Below are 12,390 nucleotides of genomic sequence, written 5' to 3'. Positions count from 1 at the left end.
ATAGATATGTCCACTGGCTTTCCTTTGTCTAACTTTCTCATTACCTCCTCGAAGAATTCTAACTGATTGTCAGGCATGATCTCCCCTTGATCAAGCCGTGCTGACTCAGCACTATTTTCCCATGCACTTCCTAGTACTCTGCAATCTCATCCTTAATAATGGACTCTGATATCTTACCAATGACTGAGGTCAGCCTGACTGCTGTCGTTTCCCTCTTTCTTCCTCCCTCCCTTCTTAAACAGGGCTGTTACATTCGCCATTTTCCAGTCCTATGGAAGCCTCCCTGACTCCAGCGATTCCTGAAAGATCATTACCAATGCCTCTACAACCACAACTATGTCCATCAGAACCCCGCGGTGTAGCCCATCCAGTCCATCTAGGAGGGATGGAGATTAAAAGCAGGGAGGTTATGTTGCAGCTGTCTCAGGTACTCGTGAGGCCACACCTGGAGTACTGTGTGCAGTTTTGGTCTCCTTACTTGAGAGAGGATGAGTTGGCACTGCAGTGGGTGCACAGGAGGTTCACTCGGTTGATTCCGAAATTCAGAAGATTGCCTTATGAGGACAGATCGAGTAGGCTGGGTAGATATTCATTGGAATTTAGAAGAATGAGGGGGGAGGGGGATCTTATAGAAACAAGCCAAATTATGAAGGGAATAGATAAGTCAGAACCAGGGAGGTTGTTTCTACTGGCAGGTGAAACTAGAGCTAGAGGGCATAGCCTCAAAATAAGGGGGAGCAGATTTAGGACTGACTGGAGGAGGAACTTTTTCATCCATAGGATTGTGAATATGTAGAATCCCCTGCCTATTGAAGCAAATGGTGCTACCTTGTTGAATCTTTTTAAGATAGATAGCGTTTTGAACGGTAAAGAAATTAAGGGTTATGGTGAGCAGGAGGGTAAGTCCATTAAAAGATCAGAAGTGATCTTACAGAGCGGCGGAGCAGGCTCGATGGGGCAAGAGGCCTAATCCTGCTCCAACTTTTCATGTTCTTTATGTAGTCTGCATGATTTATCGGCTTTCAGAATTTCAGCTTCCCCAGCACCTTCTCCTTAAATCATAGCCACTACACTCACCTCTACCTCCGGACTCTCAAAGTTATAGTGCATTGTTAGTGTCTTCCACTATGAACATTGATGTGAAGTACCTATGTAGTTCCACCACCATTTCTTGGTTCCCTATTACTACTTCGCCAGCTTCATTTCCAGTGGTCCAATACCCACCACTGCCTCTCTCTTACCTTTTAGATATCTAAAGCAACTCTTGCAATCTTCTTTAATTTTACTCCTCTCATATTTCACTTTCTCTTCCCTCATTGTTTAAAGTTATCCTCTGCTGTTTTTAAAAGGCCTTCTAATCCTTTCCTATCCACGTTTGTCCGAATCCCTTTTAAATGTTGTTAATGTACCCACCTCAATCACTTCCGCTGGCAGTTCTTTGCAGATGCATACCACCCTCTGTAAAAAAAATTGCCCCTCAGATTCCCTTTTATTCTTTCCCTCTTATCTTAAACTAATGCCTTCCAGTACTCGATTTCCAAAACCAGGGAAAAAGACTGAGTACATTCATCCTATCCACACCTCTCATGGTCTTATACACTTCTGTAAGATCCCCCCCCCCCCCTCTCTATTAAACTCTATTTGCCATTTCTTGGCCCATTTCCCCAGCTGATCAAGGTCCTGCTGCAATTTCTGATAACCTTCCTCACTGTCCATCATAACCTATTTGATGTCATCTACAAACTGACTAATCATGGCTCAGTGGCTAGCACTGCTGCCTCACAGCGCCAGGGACCTGGGCGCCTGTCTGTGTGGAGTTTGCACATTCTGCCCATGTCTGCATGGGTTTGCCCCAGTTTCCTCCCATAATCCAAAGATGTGCAGGTCAGTGGATTGGCCATACTAAATTACCCGTAGTGTTAGGTGCATTAGTCAGGGGTAAATACAGGGTAGGGAAATGGGTCTGGGTGGGTTACTCTTCAGAGGGTCAGTGTGGACTTGTTGGGCTGAAGGGCCTGTTTCCATACTGTAGGGAATCTAATCTAATCTAATCATGCCTTGTACATTCTCATCCAAATCAAATCATTGATTATAGATAACAAACAGCAATGGGCCCAGCACTGACCAGAGGTATACCACTAGTCAGTCCTCCAGTCTGACTAGTGTCCTTCTACTATTACCCTCTGCTTCCTACTATCAAACCAATTGTTTATCCAATTTGCCAGCCCTCCTTCGATTCCATGCGATCTAACCTTCCAGAGCAGCCTGCCATGTGGAAACTTATCCAAGACCTATTGAAATCTATAGAGAGTACGTCCACCTGATGAAGGGCTTTTGGCCGAAACGCCAATTCTCCTGCTTCTCGGATGCTGCCTGACCTGCTGTGCTTTTCCAGTACCACACTCTCGACTCTGATCTCCAGCATCTGCAGTCCTCACTTACCCCTAAGTTGTATCAATCTACTACATAAAAACATAACACGCATCAGATCAACCTTCAGGCACTAACCAAGGCATCATATCTGGGCATGACAAAGGCCAAGTTAAGCCAAAGTTCTCCAAGCTAACAGTTGGGAAATTATGCTAATATTGGAAAAACTGCCCCACAGATGAGTCAGGCAATAGCCTGACAGTCATATTCATTGAAACATACATTACAGACAATGTCTCAGACACAACCATCACTGGTGGGTGTCCTAACCAAGCTAAGATTCCATAGTGGTGCATACATTGACCCCAGACCCTATTAAGTTTCAATGCAAGTGTTTGATGGGGATTGACCGATGAAAGATGTTTAGTTTGTGAGGGCATCTTGAATTGGGAAACACTTTCAGAATCAAGAGCCTTCCATATAATGTTCAAAGGCAAACAAGTGACTATATCATAAATGCTTCACCATATGAAAAAAATTCACATAGATGCAAAAGACTATCAGCAGATGAGTCAATTAGGCCAGCATCAATAAGGACTTCAAACACTGATCAAATCATGTGAAATCTATCAACTCCAACACAGCACAGAAACAGTCCTCCAATGCTCCAGGCCTGAGCCGACACATTTTGCCTTTCCATGCAAAAATGTCTTCATTTTTATCCCTCTATTCCCTAAGCAAAAGTGAGGACTGCAGATGCTGGAGATCAGAGTCAAGATTAGCATGTGCTGGAAAAGGACAGCAGGTCAGGCAGCATCCCAGGAGCAGGAAAATCGACGTTTCAGGCAAAAGCCTGAATTTAATTGAATGCTGCTGTTGTGTCCACTTCCACTTCCTTGGACAGTGCATTCCAGGCACTCACCACCCTTTGTCTGAAAGGCTTGCCTGGCTTCTCTTTTAAAACTGCCCCTCCCTCACCCCTGGCACCTTGAACCAGTGTTCCTTAGTAATTTACTCCTCCACCCTGGGGAAAAGCCTCCTACTTTCCACGCCATTCAGGATCTATCCACGATATTCTCGATGTTGCAAATACTCCACGATGCCTCCAGACACCACTCCATCTCCAAATCTCAGGGTTTCACAAACTGCAGCTGGAAACTTTTCTTGCATGCATTCAGGTCCTGGGCACAAAGTGTGCCCAGCTTCCCACATCAAGCAAGATGAGCAGACTATGATTATTAGCTCTCCTGCCATGTCTTACCCCTTGGAAGTGAATTACATTAATCCATTAATAAACTAACCTTAATCAAGAGAAATTCTCATCCCTCACAAAATCCCAAATGATAGGGTTTAACACAAAAAAAAGAGGGACAATTTCTTCTCTCAAGGGTGGGTAATCTTTGGAATTTTATTCCCTAGCAGTAGAGGCTGGCTTGTTGAACACATTCAAGGCTGAGGGAGACAGATTTTCAGACATTTAATCTGCAAAAGGAGGCAGAAGGGTTATGATGGGGGTAGACAGGAAAGTGGAATTATGGCCAAATTCAAATCAGCCATGATGTTACAGAATGGCAGAGCAAGCTCACGAGCCAAGACGATCTGTTGCTCTCCTTTTTTGATATTCTGGTGTAATGTCAATAGTAGAGCAAATGCTCACTAATTGGTCCCTGGTATGAGACAGTGGTCCTATGGAGAGAGGCGGAGTAAATTGGGTCAAATTCTCTGGAGTTTTGAAGATGTGATTTGATCGATTGACAGAAGATTCTGAAGGAGCTTGACAAGGTCAACACAGAGGCCATCTCCCTCTGGCTGAAGAATCTAAAGCACAAGGGTACAGTCTTAGGATAAGAGGACAATCATTTGGAACGGAGAGGAGGAGAAATGTCTTCACCTGAAAGGTTGCAAATCTTTGCACGTCCTGAGAGGGTTTTGGAGTCTCCGCTGCTAAATACATTTAAGGCTGGGACTCTCAGGGAGTAAAGGGACATGGAGAATACACAGGACAGATGTGGGCCGAGTGGCCAAGACCTACTTGGACTTTTTATATTTCTTTGAAAAATTACCTGTGTGAGATTGATGCATCCAAGTCACTGAGGGAGATTCATTTGAAATTCCAGGGGCTTTTGACAGAATTTTCCAATCCTCCTTCAATATGGTGCCAGGAAACAGGAGAATTGCAAATGTCACAGCCCTGTTTAAAGAAAAACAGTAGGTTATAAACCAGTAACTATCGTTTAGTCAGTCTAACAACCCAGGTTAGGGAACTTTATAGCAAGAATGCAACAAAACAAAGTTAACTAGCAATTCAAGGAGTACAGATAAATTTATTAAAGACATTTGTTAAATGCAAATTGTGTTTGATTAATTTAAAATTATTCCAATTCTAAAATAGCTATCATTGATACTTATCAAAATATTTTGACTTTGCCTATATTGATTTGCAAAATGGCATTTGACAAAGGACTATATCATAGATCAAGGAGCCTTGGTGAATTTAGGTAGTACATTGGGAAGTTCATTCCCAGAGTGTAATGGAGGCCAGAAACCTCCTAACCTTTAAAAAGGTACTAGGATAAGCACTATCATCATCATACCATTCAAAGCTATGGGTCTAATGTAGGAAAATGGGACCAGTGTGGGTAATAATATACTTTGGGTGGTACAAACTTGATGGGCTGAAGGGCCACTTCTGTACTGTACAATGATCTTGTCGATGCACACACTACTGCCATTTAACCTTAATGGGACAGGAAATGAACCTTTTAGTGATATGGGGCCATTCACGGGAGCTGCTTTTGTCCTGAATAAAGTTGAGCTTTGAGTGTTGTTGGAGCTGCATTCATCCAAGCAAGTGGGGAATATGCCATCACCCTCCTGACTTGTGCCTTGGACAGGTTTTGTGGAGTCAGGAGGGGAGTTACTGATGCAGGATTCCTCACCTCTGACCTGATCTTTTTGTAGGCAGTATTTATACAGCGAATCCAGTTCAGTTTCTGGTCAATGGTAAAGCCAAGGATATTTATTGTAGGGAAGTCAGCAATGGCAATGCCATCGAGTGTCAAAGGGTTAGATTCTCTCTTGTTAGAGATGGTCCAACATTTTATTGATGATTGAGAGTAAACTGACAAGGTGGTAGAGTCATAGAGCTGTGCAGCATGGAAACTGACCCTTTGGTCCAACTCGCCCACGCCAACGGATATCCTAAATTTAGTCCGAATTGCTCACGTTTAGCCCAAACGCCTCTAAATCTCTATTCATATAATCAATCCAGATGCCTTTAAAAAAGGTTGTAATTGTATCAGCTTCCACCACTTCCTCTGGCAGCTCATTTCATACATGCACCACCCTCTGCATACAAAAAAATGGCCTTAGTTCCCTTTTAAATGTTTCCTCTCTCACCTTAAATCTATGCTCTCTAGTTTTGGACTCTTCCACACAGGGAAAAGATCTTGGCTATTTCATCCTATCTATGCCCCTCTTAATTTTATTAACTTCTACAAGGTCTCTCAGCCTCTGATGGTAAATGGAAAACAGCCTTAGCCTATTCAGCTTCTCCCTATAGCTCAAACCCTCCAACATCCTTGTAAATCTTTTCTGAACCCCTTCAAGTTTCACAACATCTTTTTAAAGCAAGGAGACCAGAATTGAACAACATTCCAAAAGGGGCCTAACCAACGTCCTGTAAAGCCCTAACATGACCTCCCAACTCCTGTACTCTATGCACTGACCAATAAAGGCAAGCATACCAATCACCTTCTTCACTATCCGGTCTACCTGCGACTCCATTTTAAGGAATTATGAACCTTCATACCAAGGTCTCTTTGTTCAATCACACTCCCTAGGACCTTACCATTAAGTGTATAAGCTGCACCCTGATTTGCCTTTCCAAAATGCAACACCTCACATTAACCAAAATAAACTCCATCTGCCACTCCTCGGCCCACTGGCCCATCTAATCAAGATTTCAGTGTACGGAGGTAACCTCCTTCACTGTTCTCTACACCACCAGTTTGTGTGTCATCTGCAAACTTACTAACCATACCCCTTATGTTCACATCCAAGTCATTTATATAAATGGCAAAAAGCAGTGAACCTAACACTCATCCTTGTGGCATCCTGCTAGTGACAGGCCTCCAGTCTGAAAAGCAACACTCCACCACCCTCTGTCTCCTACCTTCAAGCCAGCTCTATATCCAAATAGCTGGTTCTCCCTGTATTCTATCAGATCTAACCTTGCTAAACAGTCAAGTTGAATTTGTCTTGTTTTCTGTGTACAAGACATTCCTAGACAATTTTCCACATTGTCAGGTAGATGCCAGTCTTGTAACTGTATTGAAACAGCATGGCTGGAGATATGGGAAGTTATGGAGCACAAGTCTTCAGTATTATTGCGATAGTGTACAAGCTGATGGTTAGAAACTGAACAGTTCTTTCTATAAGAACAGTGGCAAAGACATTGTACATTCAGCAGATGATCCCTGAATGACAAGTCTCCAGAAACCCATCAATTTCTGTCTTGAACCTACTCAAAGATGCACTTCCACAGTCCTCTGAGGTAGACACTCCAAAGATTCACCACTCTCCAAGTGAAGAAATTCTTCTTCAATCTCAGCCTTACACAGCCTGATCCTTGTCCTGAAATTGTGTCCCTGGTTATAGTCTCACCAACCAGGGGAAGCTTCCTATCCACATCCACCCTGTAAAGAATTTTAAAAGTTTCATTACATTCATCTCTGTTTTCTAGAAGTTTGAAGAAAAAGACTAGTTTCCTTGATCTGTAATCAATCCGTCCTGCCACACCAAGGATTAATCTGGTGAGCCTCCATTGCACTCCCTCAAAAAGTAAATAAGTCTTCAGAAAAAGACCAAAGCTGTACACAATACAGGTTACAACTACGGTAAGATACCTTCTGTATTCAAACTGCCCCCAAAATGAAGGCCAACATATCGTTTGCCTGATCAGATTCCCTACCATGTAGAAACAGGCCCTTCGGCCCAACAAGTGCACACCGACCCTCTGAAGAGTAAGCCACCCACCCAGACCCATTCCCCTACCCTATATTTACCCCTGACTATTGCACCTAACACTATGGGCAACTTAGCATGGCCAATTCCCCTGACCTGCACATCTTTGTGACTGTGGGAGGAAACCCACGCAAACATGGGGAGAGAATGTGCAAACTCCACACAGACAGACAGCCTGCCCAAGGTGGGAATTGAACCCAGGTCCCTGGCACTGAGGCAGCAGTGCTAACCAATGAGCCACCGTGCCGCCCTCAAGCGATGCGGGCAGAAGTTTATATACATGTACCAACAGATTCAAGGCCAGCATTTTCCCCTAGTGTTATTGACTCTGAATAGACCTCTCAAATTTTAGGTTTGATATTGATCTTGCTCTCTGTGCATCTTCTCTGCAGCCGTAACATTGTATGCTTTGTCCTGTTCTATTACCCTAATGCACTTTGTATGGTATGATCTGTACGGAGTGTAAAACACAATTTCCACTGTGTCTGGGTACATGTGACAACAATAATAAGTCAAATCAATTCTCCATCCATACAAGAGGACCCCGATCCCATGAAGTCTAACATTACCTTACTAACTGCTTGTGTGGGATCTTAGCAAAAACTTTCTGAAAATTCAAAACAGACCACATCTACTGATGTCCTTTTCTTCAAAGGTACAGATTTTGAACAGCAGATCAATTCGCCCTTCACCTCCACCACTAAAACGCATGAACCTTTCAATACTGCTTCATATTTACAACAGTGGCTCTTGCGCTTCAGGGCACAGTAAACCCTTGGAGAAACTCTGCAGCTCTAGCAGCGTTTGTGGACAGGAAGCAGAGTCAGTCAATGTTACGGCTCCAGTGACCCCTCTTCAGAACGCCAAACCTTGCTGAGCTTCTGAAGCAAAAGTCGAATTAGCTAAAGATTTCCGGCTTTTTTTTTGGGGGGGGGGGGGGCATGGTAAAGCAGTGTTGCACGAGAGCAGATTATTGGAATGTTTATTAATGATGCCTAATCTAGATACTGTGCAGTGTCGATACGAGGAGAGCAGGTGGATCAGAGGGACTGTGTGCTCTGAAACCCAGGTACTCGGCTCATTCCTCACATCCAGGAATCAGTTTTTAGTTTAGACCACGGGTTACTCCTTCCAAGGGGAGCAGAATGGAACAGCACAAGGCCCGTGCTGCATGTCAGGCAGGGGACTGCAGGAGCTGGCCGGCCAACAGGCTCCGGATGAGAGCGCCTGTCACAGACACAATTCCTCCATCCGCCCAGCTGCCCTGCTCAGGGCTGGGCTTCAGCCCCAGAGCGGACAGGTGACCGTCTGCTGGGCTTGAACCGACGGCCCCAGAGCAGCAGCATCCTCCTGGGCTGAGTGAGCCCCACACACACTGAGCGCAGAGACACACCTACCTCCGGAGCAAAATAACGGCTCGCCTCTTTCTCCAGATTCCAGACTCCGACACAATCCCAGCGCGATCGAGAGCACCCCCCCCAAACACACACCCCGCTCCAATCAGAGGCCGATACCCTTTGCACAGCCCAGATTCAATCAAAAGCAACTCCTCTCATTGGCTCTTTTATTCAAAAGATTCACTTCCTTGTGTCAGTTTCAACATTTAAAGGCACACGCACCGGCTCTCCCCTTTGTCCTGAAAGAGAAAGATTCTCACTGGCACACGGCAGGATTAAAAAAACCTTCTTCAGGGCCATTCTTAGCCACTGTCTCGACCTGGCTGCGATTTAACTACAGAGGGAATCACAACCAATCCGCATTAGCGGCTCTTATTAAAAAACAGAGCAGGACAGCACAGGAACAGGCCCTTCAGCCCACTCTCTGTCTGTGCTGACCACGAAGCTATTCTAAACTAAACTAATCCCATCTGTCAGCACATGCTCCATAACCCTCTGTTCATGTGTTTAATGCCTTTTAAACTGTGCTGGTATCATCTACTTGTTCTAGAACATAGAAGAATACAGCGCAGTACAGGCCCTTTGGCCCTCGATGTTGCGCCGATCCAAGCCCACCTAACCTATACTAACCCACTATCCTCCATATACCTATCCAATGCCCGCTTAAATGCCCATAAAGAGGGAGAGTCCACCACTGCTGCTGGCAGGGCATTCCATGAACTTACGACTCGCTGAGTAAAGAACCTACCCCTAACTTCAGTCCTATATCTACCCCCCCTTAATTTAAAGCTATGCCCCCTTGTAATACCCGACTCCATACGCGGGAAAAGGTTCACACTGTCAACCCTATCTAACCCCCTAATCATCTTGTACACCTCAATCAAGTCACCCCTAAACCTTCTTTTCTCCAATGAAAACAACCCCAAGTGCCTCAGCCTTTCCTCATACGATCTTTCTACCATACCAGGCAACATCCTGGTAAACCTCCTCTGCACCCGTTCCAGTGCCTCCACATCCTTCCTATAGTATGGCGACCAAAACTGCACACAATACTCCAGATGCGGCCGCACCAGAGTCTTATACAACTCTGGCACATGCTACCATCTGTGTAAAACAAAACACTTTCACATCTCCTTGAAACTTTTCCCCTCTCCCCTTAAACCTATGCCCCTTGGTATTGGCATTTCCACCTTAACAAAAAGATTCCAACTACCCTGAAATAACTGTAGAGAGGCTGCTATCCCATCATCCCTTTATTGACACATGGAGAGTCCCTGACAGTGATGCTGCTCCCTCAGAGTGAGCAGGATATCTGACATTTTTTTAAAAAAAAACAGACCCTTTGGCCAACACGTCCATACCGACACTCCGAACAGTAACCCACAATTTAAAAACACTTACAAATAATTAATATTAACAGCTGTACAGAGAGAAACAGTTTTATAGGGGAGAGGGGCAGCAAAGTTCAAAGTTTTCAGGGAAAGGAGAACAAACCTCAAATCCCACCAACATCACAAAAGTAAAAGTAACAAATACATAGAAGATAGTCCAGTTAGATAAGGAATAGTGCATAGAATACAGACCCCTCCCCAGCAAGCCACCCAGCCCTCCCACCTTCTGACCACTCTAAGGTAACCTGCCCCTACACCTCTTCACCCTCTCAGTCCACCCCATGCCAGTTCCGGCTATCAGTCCACCCTGACCCACCTCCCGACCACCTCTAGGACAGCCCGTTCTGCTTCCCCAGCCTCCCACCTCCACCCCCCCCCAACTCACAGCAGTGTGGATGGCCTATCCACCTTCCAACTTCCCTTCGCACCTTCCGGCCACCTCTAGGTCAGCCTGTCCTAGTACCTGCCCGGTGTGACAGCGCTGAGGACAGTCTACCCGCCTTCAGCTCTCTGTCTGCCCCTACGTGCCATTGGGCTCTCACCCACCACGATCTGGCCTGTGGACTGCCCTAACATACCTTTCAGCCACCTTTAGCACAGCCCATCCCCTTCCCTGGGACAATAGCACTCAGGGCAACTCACAAGCCTTCCAGATCTCAGTCTGCCCCTACGCACTTCTGGCGCTCAGCTGCTCAGACACACCTTCCAGCCACCTCTAGGACAGCCCATGGCAGTATCTGCCCGGGGTAATAGTACTGAGGACAATCTACCTGCCTTCCGGATCTCAGCCTGCCCCTACACACCTTCTAGCTCTCAGCCACTCTGACACCTTCCGACCACCTCTAGCAGCACAGCCTGTCCTTATCACCCCTTCTCAGGACAAAGCACTCAGAATGGCCTACCCACCTTCCGGCTTTCAGGGCAGCCTACCCACCCTCCGGATCTCGGGGTGACAGCTTCCAGGACGACCCATAAGCCTCCCAGTAAGGCCTGCCAGACCCAGGGACACACAAGACAGTGCAGGTGATAACCCAACAAGCAACATGACAAAGTGAATTATCAACAGAGTCCCTTTTGGTACAGAGTCCATTACCATAAACTCTTTTCTTCAAAATGTAGAGTCCATTCCCAGGAAAAGAGTCCACTCCAGTATACAAAGTGCATTGTCAGAAATGGTGTCCACTCCAAACTGCAAAGTCCATTGCTAAATACACAAGAATCCACAACTGAGGGCAGAGTCCACTCCTGAAGGCAGAAAATGCACACCCCACAGTACACACATTAAGTGTTCAGTCTCCCTAGAGGCCTGGTCCATCCATAGAGAATCAGGCCCACTCACAGAAACAGTACATTTTCAAGTTGCAGTTAACTCAAAAATTTGGTCCACACCCAAAGGCAGGGTCCAATCCAGGATCAGTAAATGCTCACCTACCACCTCACACAGGTGTTCAGTCTTTACAGAGGCCTACTCCACCCACAAAAGGGCCAGGCCTACTCACACAGGAACAGCTCATCTGGAAACATGGATTTTCTCACAGGGGCTCAGCCCAAACACCAAAAACAAAGGTGAATAGACAATAGGTGCAGAAGTAGGCCATTCAGCCCTTTGAGTCAGCACCACCATTCATTATGATCATAGCTGATCATCCACGTTCAGTATTCTTTTCCTGCCTTATCCCCATAAATCTTGATTCCACTATCTTTAAGAGCTCTATCTATGTCTTTCTTGAAAGTATCCAGATATTTGGTTCTGGATTAGTGGTGCTGGAAGAGCACAGCAGTTCAGGCAGCATCCAAGGAGGTTTGAAATTGACGTTTCGGGCAAAAGCCCTTCATCAGGAATAAAGGCAGTGAGCCTGAAGCGTGGAGAAATAAGCTAGAGGAGGGTGGGGGTGGGGAGAAAGTAGCATCGAGTACAATGGGTGAGTGGGGGAGGGGATGAAGGTGATAGGTCAGGGAGGAGAGGGTGGAGTGGATAGGTGGAAAAGGAGATAGGCAGGTAGGACAAGTCCAGACGACAGTGCTGAGCTGGAAGTTTGGAACTAGGGTGAGGTGGGGGAAGGGGAAATGAGGAAACTGTTGAAGTTCTCATTGATGCCCTGGGGTTGAAGTGTTCCGAGGCGGAAGATGAGGCGTTCTTCCTCCAGGCGTCTGGTGGTGAGGGAGCGGCAGTGAAGGAGGCCCAGGACCTCCATGTCCTCGTCAGA

At 45.8% G+C, this 12,390-nt stretch overlaps 1 protein-coding gene across 5 annotated transcripts in view; it reads right to left on the bottom strand.

The window, feature by feature from the left end:
- Nucleotides 1-12,390, bottom strand: part of LOC122542343 (SUN domain-containing protein 2) — a 126,931-nt gene that overhangs the window by 112,155 nt on the left and 2,386 nt on the right. For 3 of the 5 annotated variants that reach the window (XM_043680018.2, XM_043680021.2, XM_087978408.1), the window contains exons 1-2: nucleotides 8,793-8,905; nucleotides 4,434-4,561 (exon numbers count right to left, since the gene is read on the bottom strand). The gene's annotated coding sequence lies outside the window, so the exon portion shown is untranslated. Of the gene's footprint in view, nucleotides 1-4,433; nucleotides 4,562-6,896; nucleotides 7,032-8,792; nucleotides 8,906-12,390 lie in introns of those variants that run through there. The other 2 variants (XM_043680019.2, XM_087978407.1) reach the window with 2 other exon arrangements.

This window comes from Chiloscyllium plagiosum, unplaced genomic scaffold (assembly GCF_037043375.1).
Source record: "Chiloscyllium plagiosum isolate Xiang-an unplaced genomic scaffold, Cpla_swu_hap1 HiC_scaffold_33, whole genome shotgun sequence".
NCBI classification, from domain to species: domain Eukaryota; kingdom Metazoa; phylum Chordata; class Chondrichthyes; order Orectolobiformes; family Hemiscylliidae; genus Chiloscyllium; species Chiloscyllium plagiosum.
Note: the sequence above shows the minus strand (reverse complement) of the source record. Positions and strands in the feature narration are given on the sequence as shown.